The 12,295-nt window shown below is 46.5% G+C and overlaps 1 protein-coding gene across 5 annotated transcripts in view; it reads left to right on the top strand.

The window, feature by feature from the left end:
* FOXP4 (forkhead box P4) overlaps nt 1–12,295 on the top strand; it is a 142,777-nt gene that overhangs the window by 30,132 nt on the left and 100,350 nt on the right. The window contains exon 1 of one of the 5 annotated variants that reach the window (XM_048826600.2): nt 140–230. The exons of the other annotated variants lie outside the window; for them this stretch is intronic. The gene's annotated coding sequence lies outside the window, so the exon portion shown is untranslated. Of the gene's footprint in view, nt 1–139; nt 231–12,295 lie in introns of those variants that run through there. 5 annotated transcript variants of the gene reach the window in all.

Raw genomic sequence — 12,295 nt, 5'->3', positions numbered from 1 at the left:
CAACTCAGATGTCCAGCTGGACTCTCTGCAGTTCTCAAATAGCGGGACCCAGCTTTCTAGGGGATGCTCTTCCGCAGGTTTTTCTCACTTCACTCCTTTATAAGTGGGAAGACGAAGTGCTCCATTTGAAGCCTGCACATGCTGCATCTTCTCATCTGCTGCTGCATCCAGGAGGATTGGAGCCTGCGGTCCCTTGCTAGATGTCTCTAGAGCCCAGGATGAAAAGCAAGGTACCTTGGAGTTGGGTGTAGACCTTGGAAGTTTGCCACTAGCTTTGAGAGGGGCCGTGTTGTTGGGGATCATAAGCATCCGCAACCGCTTATGCTTATACCAGAGGTGGGGTATATATACGCTGCTGGGCCTGCATAGAGATTGCTTGACGTGTTCCAGAAGGTTCAATGAAATGCCTCCACTGGAAGAGGCTAAAAGCTGATGAAATAGTTTGAGCACCTGAGTACTTGAGGCAGGGAGGGAACTCACTGAGGGGTTTATCTTCAGTGTTCTTTCATGTGGTGGGGTGGGGACGTTGCTGAGGTTGACTCCTTCCAAAATACATTGCTGGGAGCGAGATGAAAGTGGGAGATGAAACTGCCCGTAGGTGCAATTCCCATTAAAGTGGGTGCCTGGACTTAGCCAATCCCTAGTTCCTTCAATCTCTTCCAATTTACGGTAATGCTTTAAATTCGTTTTAGCTTTGCCAGCCATTTATTCTAATCCCCTTTCCACATTTCCATGTGTTTGTGTGTTAATTAAAGGGTAAAAAGCCACTCTCCGAGCAATCCCAGCTTCGCTTTGGTCTCCTGAGCCCAAAGCCTTTTAAGATTAGCGAGTCACTTCCTGAAGAGTTCCTGGTGCCCAGACCCGGGGAGGCGGGCTGGCTCCGCTTTCTATGGCTCAGAGCAGATCTGTGTTTGTGGTAGCGAGTCAGAGACATTCCAGCAGCCTCTCTCTCACTTCGCATGGGGCTTTTTCTCCCGGGTTAGAGTTATAAAGCATTCCCTGGAAGCACCTGTGTCGTGAACTATAGGTCTTCGGGGCATCTTAGGTGTAATCTTCCTTTCCCCCACAGCACCGTGCTTCCTCTGCAGCGTTAGCCTCTGTGCTAAGGTTGGTTCCCCTAGTGCTGGCAGCCGTGCCGCGGGTACCTATCTGCAAGACCGCTCACCTCCTGGGTAGCTGCAGTAAGATGAACGTGCTCCCTGGAAACCGGTGCTTCAGGGGAAGACCTCGCTGCGCTCAAAGGGGCAGTGACCCAGCCATGACGCTGGGCCTCCATCTCCTCCTGTCTGCCTTGCCTTCGGACCTCAGTGAGGCTGGAGCCAGAAAGAATGCATTAGGCAACCTGGTTTGGGTCAAGCCTAGGGAGGGGCTTGAGCTGCCGAGTTGGGATGCAGATGGGAAGCTCTCTAGGCGGCTTTTTGGATCTGGAGCGTCTTGGTTGAGGGCCCGCCGTGAGTGAGAATAGCTCACCAGAGCCTCTTGCTGCTTCTGGCCTGGCCAGAAATCCTCTCTCGTGAGTCACAGCAGCAGGCATGTTGCAAACGCTTGGCCAAGCCGCTTTTTACATTTTCGGCTCACTTTTGCAGACCGACGAAGTACAAGTTGTTCCAAGGAGCATCTGAAATGCCAGGTACTTCCTGACCCTTGCAAGCCTAGACCCCTTTGGTTACAGGGGGCTGGGGCGAGAAGAGGAGAGACACTCGCTAGCCTTCGCTCCTCCTTGTTTTACCAGCCTTCCTTTTTTCGAGGAAGCGAGTTTTTTGCATTTTCTGCAGCCCACACGGAAGGGAGCTTATCGTGACAGGCAGGTATTGAGTTGGATTTTCCCTGCACTGAACCCCTACTTCCCTCTCCCCCCCCCTCCATTTTGGAGATGTGGAATTTTACCAGCTGACAATACTTAGCACTGTAGTAGTGCTCACTTTTTCTCCCGAGGCCTGAGTGCTTTTCCACGGAACGAGCCAGCATCCTTGCCCTTATTTGACAGGAGGGGTAAAAGTAACTTGCCCCACCTTGCTGTTCTCACTCTTTTTGCATTAATGGTAAGGAGGGGGCAGGTGCTTTTCCTTCTGCCGTGACTCAGAGGATGAGCAAAAGGTGCTGGAGGTGACTAGAAGGGGCAGAATCATCTAAGCGGAAGGTCCTGTGGCAGCTAACCACAGTGATTTGGAGGGAGAAAGGGATTTAAATGAGCGAATTTACTGTACCCTGGCTTCTCCCTATGGAGGGGTGGGGAGGACAGATTGTGTGTCACACATCTCACCGTAACCGAATTTATTTGCCTAGGGATTGCAGAGGCTGGGAGGGAGGCGAGTTACCAAGGCTCCAGCAGGGGGTGCACCTCTTTGAATTGCTGTGATCACTGCACCGACTAGAGGCCACGTTTACGGGGGTAACACAAATATTGCTGCCCTGCCTGCAGTAGTGGGGAGGGGAGGGACGGCAGAGCGAAGCCAAGGACAGGGGAGCCGGGGAGGCCCTCTGTTACTAAGCAGCAGCACGTAGCTCTGCTTAGGGTCCGCTGTCGGGCCGCTGATCGGTACTGTCGGCAGAGAGCAGGATAGTGAGCTCCAAGCTCTGCCACGCCAAATACTGTCTTGCACGGGGTGAGGAGGGAGAAGAGCACGGTGCTGGCAAGGCAGATGAAAACCCGATTGCCAGCTCGTTGCTCCCACTTCATAGAGCGGGGAGGGAATAACCTACGACCGCTGTGGGCAAGGTGGGGAGGGGAACATAGTGAGTGGGCTGGCTGATCTCCCCGTCAGATACTTCAAATGTGACTGGCCTTGGATCCCGGATCTCCCCCAGTTCCAGGGCCCAGGCACATCCTGAAGTTTCTGTGCAGTTTAGACTACATAGTTTCGGGGTGTGTGGGGGGGAATATTGCTGCTCTGCAGTTTCCACTCCCCCCTGTGTAAATAATACCCTGCTGGCTTCCACTCCTGGATAATCTGCTCCTGCCCTGTCTCTCACTGTTCTTAACAATATCAACACTTTACCTAGGGAATGAATCACACACAAATGTGAGCCTGTATTTTGTGCGTCTGAGCCCTTAACTTTGTGTGTCGTCCATTCTGTGTTTGTTCTAATTGGGTTTGTAAAATCTTCAGAGCAGGGGCTGTCTCTTATGTGTCTGTACAGCGCCTAGCACGCTGGGGCCCTGATCTCAGTTGGGGCCTGTATACCGTAATCGAAGTAATAATCTCTGAAAAATGCTCTACAAAGTTACAGGCTCTCTCAGAATCGCTGTAATAAAAACAGGAGGTAGATGAGGGAAAAAAAGCTAAAATAGGTACTTATTTTACCAAGCACCTCACAATCTTTACTCTCTCCATCCTCCCAATCTCACTGTGAGGCAAGGCAGTGCTGTTATCCCCATTCTGCAGATGGGGGACAGAGAGACGAAGTGAGTTGCCCAAGGTCATACAAGAAATATGTGGCAGAGAAGAGGATTAAACCCAGGGGTCCTGTACCATCCTTCCCTCCTCTGTATAGATACATATAAATGCTTGATGGTGATGTGTATGTGTATTCAAGAGCCTAGCGCTGCACATATGTGCATCCTATAAGTGGCCTCTCTTTAAATCGCAGAGGAGATGTGTTTTGTGCATGGGCGTGCTCAGCAGGAGGTCTGTCCTGATAGCAAAAAGAGCTGATCTGTGCTCACTCTCCCAGAGAAACTCTGGGCATCCATCAGTCTGTTAATCGTGCTAATTAGAGAGTGTGGAGGTGTTAATTGGAAAAGCCTGGTATTGTGCCTGTTTGGGGGAAGAAAATGTCAATAAAAATTAATTGATGACTTGGCATGGCGCGTGTGCTTTAGAGGTTAGCAGCAAGTCAAAAGATGTCAAGGCAAATGTTACTGCTCAGATTAAACAATTGTTAATTAAAAAGCAACAGTAATTAATACTCTCTCAGCCATATGGTACTGCTAAAGACAGAGGGCTCTCTCTTTGCCCTTTCACTAATTCTCTCTTGTTTCTCTTTTCTTTTTGTTGTCATATGAAAGGTGCACGCTAAAGCAGGCAAAAATAGACAGGAAAATGGAAGGGCAATTCTTAAACAAAATGACTTTGATTCTGGCCGCAGGAAAATGGTAATCGGTGACATGTTTTTTGTTTTGTTTTTTTTTTTCTGTGAGGCTTGTCTCCTGAGGCAGTTTCTTGAGGCAGGGCCCATATATCGGTGTGTCCATACAGTAGCCGTCAGGATGGGCCGCTGATCCTGACTGGTCCCTTTCAGTGCTGCTGTAATCAAAATATTTAACAATAAGAGATGTATGAGGGGAGAAAGCTAAACCAGGTTAAAGACTAAGGCCATGTCTACACTACCCGCCGAATCGGCGGGTAGTGATCGATCTATCGGGGATCAATTTATCGCGTCTAGTGTAGACGCGATAAATCGATCCCCGGTCGCTCTGCTCTCGACTCCGGAACTCCACCAGGGGTGAGAGGCGGAAGCGGAGTCGCCGGGGGAGCGGCCGCCCTCGATCCCGTGCCGCAAGGATGTGAAGTAAGTGATTCTAAGTCGATCTAAGATAACGTCGACTTCAGCTACGCTATTCTCCTAGTTGAAGTTGCATGTCTTAGATTGATCCCCCCTCCCCTAGTGTAGACCAGGCCTTAGGCTCTGATCCTGCACGTAATTTGTCCATTTGCTTGTGCATAAGTTGAACATGTGTTCAAGTGTTTGCAGAATCAGGGCCTGACCGTACATGTTGGGATAGACTGTTTTTTCTCTCTCAATCTTCCAGCATCATACGTGGATCCACCAGCCCCAACTGAGCCAAGATTCAGAATAGCTTTTGATTCATAATTTTAAAGCAAGGCTGTAACAGTTAATACACACACCATCGGTTTAATTTTTTTAAAGGTTTTACAAATCCTTATTGTAAAGAGAGAGTTTCATTATTATTATATATTTTAAAATACAGCTTAAAATATTTTAGCCTTCCCTGGCAGTGTTAGGAAACCAACACAGCAGTCTCCCACTAGCATTGAGAACAGAAAAGTGAAATTTACTAGACTCATTGTGAAACTGACCAGCGTGGTGTTATTGACCAGAGGGATTGCCAGACTAGACCAGGCCAGTGGCCCATCTAGTCCAGTATCATATCTCTGAAGCATCTGATGCTAGCCGCTATCAGAGGAAGGGGCAAGAAATGCCATATTTATGCAATAAGCTACCAATAGGGAAAGATTTCCTCCTAATTCTCAATAGCTAGACTTGAAATTATGCCCTGAAGCCAGGAAAGTTTACTTAATCTCCAATACTCTTTATTTATTTATTTTTAACATTTCCTATTATAACTCTGGATATTCCTGTTATCCATATAAAAGTCTAATCCAACTCTGAGTCCTTTAAATCTCATGGCCCCAAAGATAGCTTATGGCTTCTGGACATACAAAGACCTCCGGGATTCTCTCTGCTTCTCCCATTGAAACTACAATACTCATGCTTAATGTTGGAGATGGTTGGAAAATAGTTAGTAGTCTCGGGGTGGGCGCGGAAAATGGAAAGAAATGGAAAAACTTTGTGTTCTGGAATTTTTTGGCTTTTTGAAAATTGAAAAGTTCTCATCATTTTAAAAAAGAAACCCGAAGACTGTCAAAAGAAACGAAAATTCTCATTTTCAGGGAAAAACATTTTCAAGTGAAATATTTGGCCCAGCTCTGGCTTTAACATGCTCTGGCTGGAATGCTCAGCTGTTACAGGCTTGAACCCTTAAAGCAGGGCAGAAATGGAATGAAGTGATTTGGGACTGTGGGAGAAAGCACCCAGGCTCCAGCCCGAATCTCTACACTGATATTTTTAGCCCAAGTTAGCAGAGCTGAGCCAGCCGCAGCTGTAAACTATCCTAAACCACTTAATACTTGTGCCTCAGTTCCCCCTCTCTAGAATGGGGTAATAGCACAAGGGGGTGGTGAGAATAAATACATGACTGTGTGGTGCTCAGATGCCATGGTAACAGGAACCACGTAAGAGCCATCGATAGCTGTCATCTTGGGAAGGCACTCTACGGCTACAGTGATGAGCCTGGGTTAAGAACCCATATAGGCTAGAAGAATGCAAGTGAATTGAATGAAAAAATACAGGGGAAGAAAAACTGAGACACAATGGAGGGGGAAGAGGCAGCATGAGCCAGTGGTTACAGCAGATTATAAAGCATGTGCCTTTCTATTCTCTACATGACTGTGTAAGGAGGAGTGTGATCTGATTGGTAGACTGGAGGACTTGGAGTGAGGACTCCTGCGTTCTTTTTCCTGACTTTGCTTCTGGCCAGACTTTTATGGGGAACAGTCGCTTCATCGCTCTGTACCTTGCTCTCCCTATCTCCGATATAGGTATATTAGCTATGCTTCTACCTACCAAAGTGTGGATGCATGGATTGATTTGTTTGGAAGATGCTTTGAGATCAATACACAGCTCTGAGCACAAGCTCGGGAGCTGAATGCAGTCAGCACACTGGATCTGCCTACGTTTTTTGCCCACAATGTCCATAGGCAAACATAGTCTCTCTTTCTGGTAATGTCTGTGATCCCTTCTCAGCAAGCGTCTCAGTCCTTGGAGCAACATTCCTCGAACTCACGCATGTGCCCTCGCATCCCTGCAAGTGTGTCTCAATATTTTAAATAAAAATAAAATACAGTAATCCCTTTAACCTTGAATTCTCCCGTAGCTACAAGTATGTCACTTTGTGCGTGTGTGTGCACGCGAGTGTGTGTTTTTGATAGTATGAGGACTACAGGAGGGAGCCGGCAACTCCACATGGGAATTAATGTCATTCATACACCCTGCGGAAATGACTTTTGAAATGCATATAATCTCAAACATGCAAATGAGAAGCTTGCTTCACCCTGTTTAATATGAATGATCAGCTTCTGAATAGCTATTATTACACGCCACATTTCAGCAATTATGTTGTTCGCGGTTTGTCTTTCTGTCTTGCAGAAAGAAAAAAGAGACAGAAAAGAAAAAGGATAGGAGGGGAAAAAAAGACAAACAGCTTTCCCCCCCCCCCCTTGTCCCTTTTTTTCCTTTTTCTGTTTCGAGCTCGTTGACCATCTCTCTGATCGTCAGCTGGCGAGCACCGTGTCTATTTCAGTTCTCCACTTGGCGAGGAAAGGAGCTGGCTTGAATGAAGCAAAACTGCTGCATTCTGTCTTCCTCGCAAAGGAGCGAAAGAAACAATTTTCCTATCAGGGTACCACGTCTTTCCAGTCTGCTTGATGGGTCAGTGTCCAAGATCCCAGATGATGCCTTCAGATGAGGGGAGTCCAGCATTGTGCTCAACCGCTTCTCATCGGTATCAGTAGGTTGGATTAATAGATCTTTCTAACCAGAAAAGGCTATTATGACCATCTACTCCAACTGCTTAGCACAGGCCAGAGAATAGTGTCCTGCGATGACTGCTTCAAGACCACTGACTTGTGGCTGGACTAAAGTATTATCGGGCTTAATTCATCAATTTCGAGACTGTACCTTGCAGCATCTTAGAGCTACATGTTGCGACAGCAGCTCCCATGGGTGCCTCCAACCCCAGCTTCGTCAATCATGCATATTGATAGAACGCACCTTCCGTGCATGCACCTGTCAATAATACCACCAAGCAGGAACTCCCATCTCAGCTCCGTGTCCAGCCACTCTTTAAACCTGTCCTCAGATCATTACAAATCTTGTGCTCTTACATAGGAGCCTCTCATCCGCGATTCTCAAAGCATGATAAATGTCATCCGAGTTTCTCAGAAGGTGAAACTGAGACACAGAGCGGGGAAGTGACTTGTCTAAGTCAGGGTGAGGAGTAGAACCCAGGAGTCCTGGCATCCTGTCCCCTGATTTGATCATACTGCTGCCCCCACATACATATGGAATAGAAAGTTCCGTTGCAGGTTCACCATGCTCTGTAATGAGACAAATGAAATTTAATAGGTAGCAGGTTTAATACAAACAAAAGGAAGTATTTCTTCACACAACGCACAGTCAACCTGTGGACTTCATCCATCTTGCCAGAGGATGTTGTGAAGGCCAAGACTATAACAGGGTTAACCCCCCGCCCCCCACTAGAAAAGTTCATGGAGGATAGGGGTCCGTCAATAGCTATTAGCCAGGATGGTGTCCCTAGCCTCTGTTTGCCAGAAGTCAGAAATGGGTGACCGGGGATGGATCACTTGATGATTCCCTGTTCTATTCATTCCCTCTGGGGCACCTGGCATTGGCCACTGTCGGAAGTCAGGATACTGGGCTAGATGGACCATTGGTCTGACCCAGTAGGGCCTTTCTTATGTACATCTGTCCAGATTTAATGCGTGCAGCCAGCCTGTTAGGGCTATATATATTTTTTACTTGATGACATGTAGCTATTTCGTCAGATACATCTCTGAAGGGAGGCAATTTCATACAAATGCCTTGTAACACACATCCCATGGTTTTGAAAGAGAACCCTCCATTACAGCTAACAAGTCGCTTGCTGGTAAAGCCCAATTGCATAAAGATTATTAATCCGATCTATTCGAAACCAGTATGTGTAACTTTTCAGAACTCTCATATTCCCCATCTGTGTAAATATAAGCGATAGAGAGGAAGCATGGGCTAGTGGTTAAGGCACTGGACTGGGACTCAGGAACTCTGAGTTCACTTTCCATCTCTGCCACAGACTTGCTGTGACCGTGGGCAAGTTTATATGCACCCCGTTTTTCAAGAGCTTGGCTCTCTCTTTTAAGCCTTTAAATGAAGACTAGATCGTGAAGCACTCAGCATCAGTGGATCCTGTTTTGACCCTTCTGGGCAGATTCTCAATAGAGCTCTGCATGTGGTGTGCTGGGCTCTTCTGAAAATCTGGCCACCTATTTTGGTGTCCTAAATGGGAGCTAAGCTCTTTAGAACATCTGGCCCCTAATCCCTCTGTGCTTCAGTTTCCCCATCAGTGAAATGGGAATAATCTTCCTTTGGCTCCCTGTGAAGATAAAATCCCTTAATGATTGCAGGGTGTTCAGATGCTACAATAATGAAGGCCATAGAGAAGCCTCTAGCTAGACAAAATAAAGTCTTCTGGGATGGAAGATTCTGTCACAACAGCTCACTCATTGCCAAGGTGTAGAAGAGAAAATGAAAAGTTTGTAATTCATCTACGAGTGAATTCTGTCTGTCTAATGCAATTCAAATTCTGTCCCAGTGGTGATGATGCCGACTGCAAACAAGAAGCATGGGAAATCTCACAAGGAGTGTTTGTCGATCTCTTCGCTTCCTGGCGGGAGCTCCCAAGCACAAATGAATCCAGGCTGCTCTATTCCGATCCGGATCTGAACTTCCCCATAATTCAGGCTGGCCAAGGGCAGGCTGTTAAGTTCTGTTCTAAACATTTATGTGTTTGGGTCCAAGGGTGGGGGTTGTTTGGGCCCAGCTCTGCTCCTAAATCCACACACACACACACACACACACACACACACACCCCTTCTCTGATGACATGCCAGTACTTGTTATACTTAACGTGAGTTGGAGTAGCCACTTGCTGTACTCACATAGGTATTTAGTACTGCCCACAATTGTGTAGGCAGCTTGTCTTCTGGGCACTCATCCCAGCACTGCTCCAAACCATGGTGCCTTGTGGATGATTGAGCACGGACTTCTAGGAGCCCTAGCAGGTGCCCAGGGGGAGCAGAGGTATAACCTTTTCCTTTCCCCCAGAAAGTCCCATGATTGCTGGAGAGTGTGCAGGCCACCTTGGAGCCAGGTGGGAGGTTGCACTGCACAAGCAAACCATACCATGGAAGAGACAGGTGCTGAAACTGGATGAGGAGGGCGCTCTTCAGAGGGCAAAGCTCTGCCAATAACAAACCTGCAGAGCTTGTAAACGCTTTCCCCCCCTGCTCTTGCTGATGGTCTCTGTACAGATTCAAGGGACAAGTTCATAGATTGCAAGGCTAGAAGGGACCACGGTGGTCATCTTCTCCGACCTCTACAGAGACCCGCCCCACAATAATTCCTAGAGCAGATCTTCTTTTAGGAAAAACATCCTGTCTTGATTTAGAAATGGTCAGTGATGGAGACTCCACCACAACCTTTTGGTAAATTTTTCTGATGGTTGTTTTCAGTTAAAAATTTGCACCTTATTTCCACTCTGAATTTGTCTAGCTTTAGCTTTCAGCCTTTGGATCGTGTTAGACCTTTCTCTGCTGGAGTGAAGAGCCCATCATTAAATATTTGTTCCCCAAGTAGGTACTTCCGGACTACAATCAGGTCATCCCTTAACCTTCTCTTTGTTAAGCTAAATAGACTCAAGGAGCTCAATCTAGCTGTATAAGGCATGCTTTCTAATCCCTTAATCTTTCTCATGGCTCTTTTCTGAACCCTCTCCAGTGTATCAACATCCTTCTTGAATTGTGGGTACTAGAACTGGACACAGTGTTCCAGCGGTGGTCACACCAGTTCCAAATAGAGAGGTTAAACAACATCTCTACTCATTTTATGCATCCTGGGATCGCATTAGCCATTTTGGCCACAGCCTCACCCTGGGAGCTCATGTCCAGCTGATTATCCACCCACCCTCAAATCTTTTTCAGTCACTGCTTCCCAGGGTAGAGTCTCCTATTGTGTAAGGATGGCATGCTTTGTTCCTAGATGCCTACATTTGCATTTAGCCATATTTAACGCATATTGTTTGCTGGAGCCCAGCTTACCAAGTGCTCCCGATCGTTCTGCATCATTGACCTGTCATCTTCATTATTTACCATTCCTCCAATTTTTGTGTCAACTGCAAACTTTATCAGTAGTGATTTTATGTTTTTCTTCCAGCTCATTAGAAAAAATGTTTAAATGGTGTCAGGCCAAGAACTGGTCCTTGCGGGACCCTCCCAAAAATATACTCATTCAGTGATAGTTCCCTGTAGACCATTACCTTTTGAGACCATTCCATGAGCCAGTTCTGATGTGTCTCGTCTCATTGGGTTTAGCCTGGAGTCCTCGCCCCCTACCCTCTTCAATCCACAGTGGACAGGAGCATGTTCTGCTTTGCATGGTGCTGGTTGGCTTGCTTTCCTTGACAGTGAAACAAAGCTGAGGGTGGGGGAGGTTGCATCTCCTATGGTGGTGATTAAAAGCCATTGCTGGAACTGAGGAAATTTATGGGCTGGGATATTTTTAGTCTCTCCAACCCTTTAGCGTCTTGCTATGTGTGGAGGGGCTGGTTTTCAGTTAGAGGAGATCCTTCTCATAGACTTATTCACAGTAGTTATTCTGCAGCCCCTCCAGGATGACACACGCCAGCTTCCCTACCTCTGTGGAGTGAAAGATTCGTGGGTAGGTTCTCCCTACGTAATGGCCCCTAAGAAAGAGAAACCATTTTGACTCCCCTTCCCATCCCTGAGCATTTACCCATGAGTTGTTAGGGGAGGGGGCAAATGGGAAGGGCCGGGAGTGTGAGAAAGGGAAGCTCTATGGGAGGTGGTGCTGCTCACCTCCTCAGACTGGCTCCAGCATTGAGTCGGTACTGCAGCCCTCCAAAAATCAGGAGATCATAAAAAAGTGAATAAGTTTGGGGTTCTCTCTATTCATCTTGGAGGTTTTTGAGCCTTTAGGGGGCACTTGGGTCACGTTCTCGAGCCTTTTTCCACAACTGTAAGGGTTAGAAATTTTTCTTAAAAAAAAAAAAATACACCAAAATCTGGGATTCTCTCTTAATAAACTGACTCCAGGAGTTGAGGCTTAAAGAAAAACACCAAAAACCACTGCTGCGTGTGTGATATTGAAGGGCGAGGGGTGATGAGAAGTCTGAGGGGAGGGTCACTTCTGGTGGCTGATGCATCTTTTTGAAGAACTGCTGCTCCTCAAATTTGAATCATGCATCCCATGTTGGCTTGGCACTTGGTTGTGCGCGATTTGTTCTTAACACGCTCTGCTTTGTGTCTGCACTTGACACCATCTCTCTGGTTAGAAGAGCTGGTTGAAAATATTTCCAGTGCAACATTATTTTCCATTGAAAACGCTCATTTGAGAGAATTGAAACATTTTTGCTGGACTGTCTCCATTTTTGTCAACATTTTCAACAGGAAAATATCAAAATGTCCTGCTTCATCTGTTTTATATGATATTTGAAATGATCAAGTCCAAATGCAACCTTTTGACCTTATGAAAAACAAAATGCTTTGGACTATTTTGTGTTTTTTGTGAAAAATTCCAAGATTTCTACTTTTTGTTCCAATTCAGGATGAAATACATTTAATGTCAAAATCTTGGAATTTCCCACCAGACAGAAATTCTGAGTTTTTTACCAGCCCTGCTGTTTGTAACACAATAAATA

This window comes from Caretta caretta, chromosome 21 (assembly GCF_965140235.1).
Source record: "Caretta caretta isolate rCarCar2 chromosome 21, rCarCar1.hap1, whole genome shotgun sequence".
NCBI classification, from domain to species: domain Eukaryota; kingdom Metazoa; phylum Chordata; order Testudines; family Cheloniidae; genus Caretta; species Caretta caretta.
This window is presented reverse-complemented; position numbering and strand designations above follow the sequence as displayed.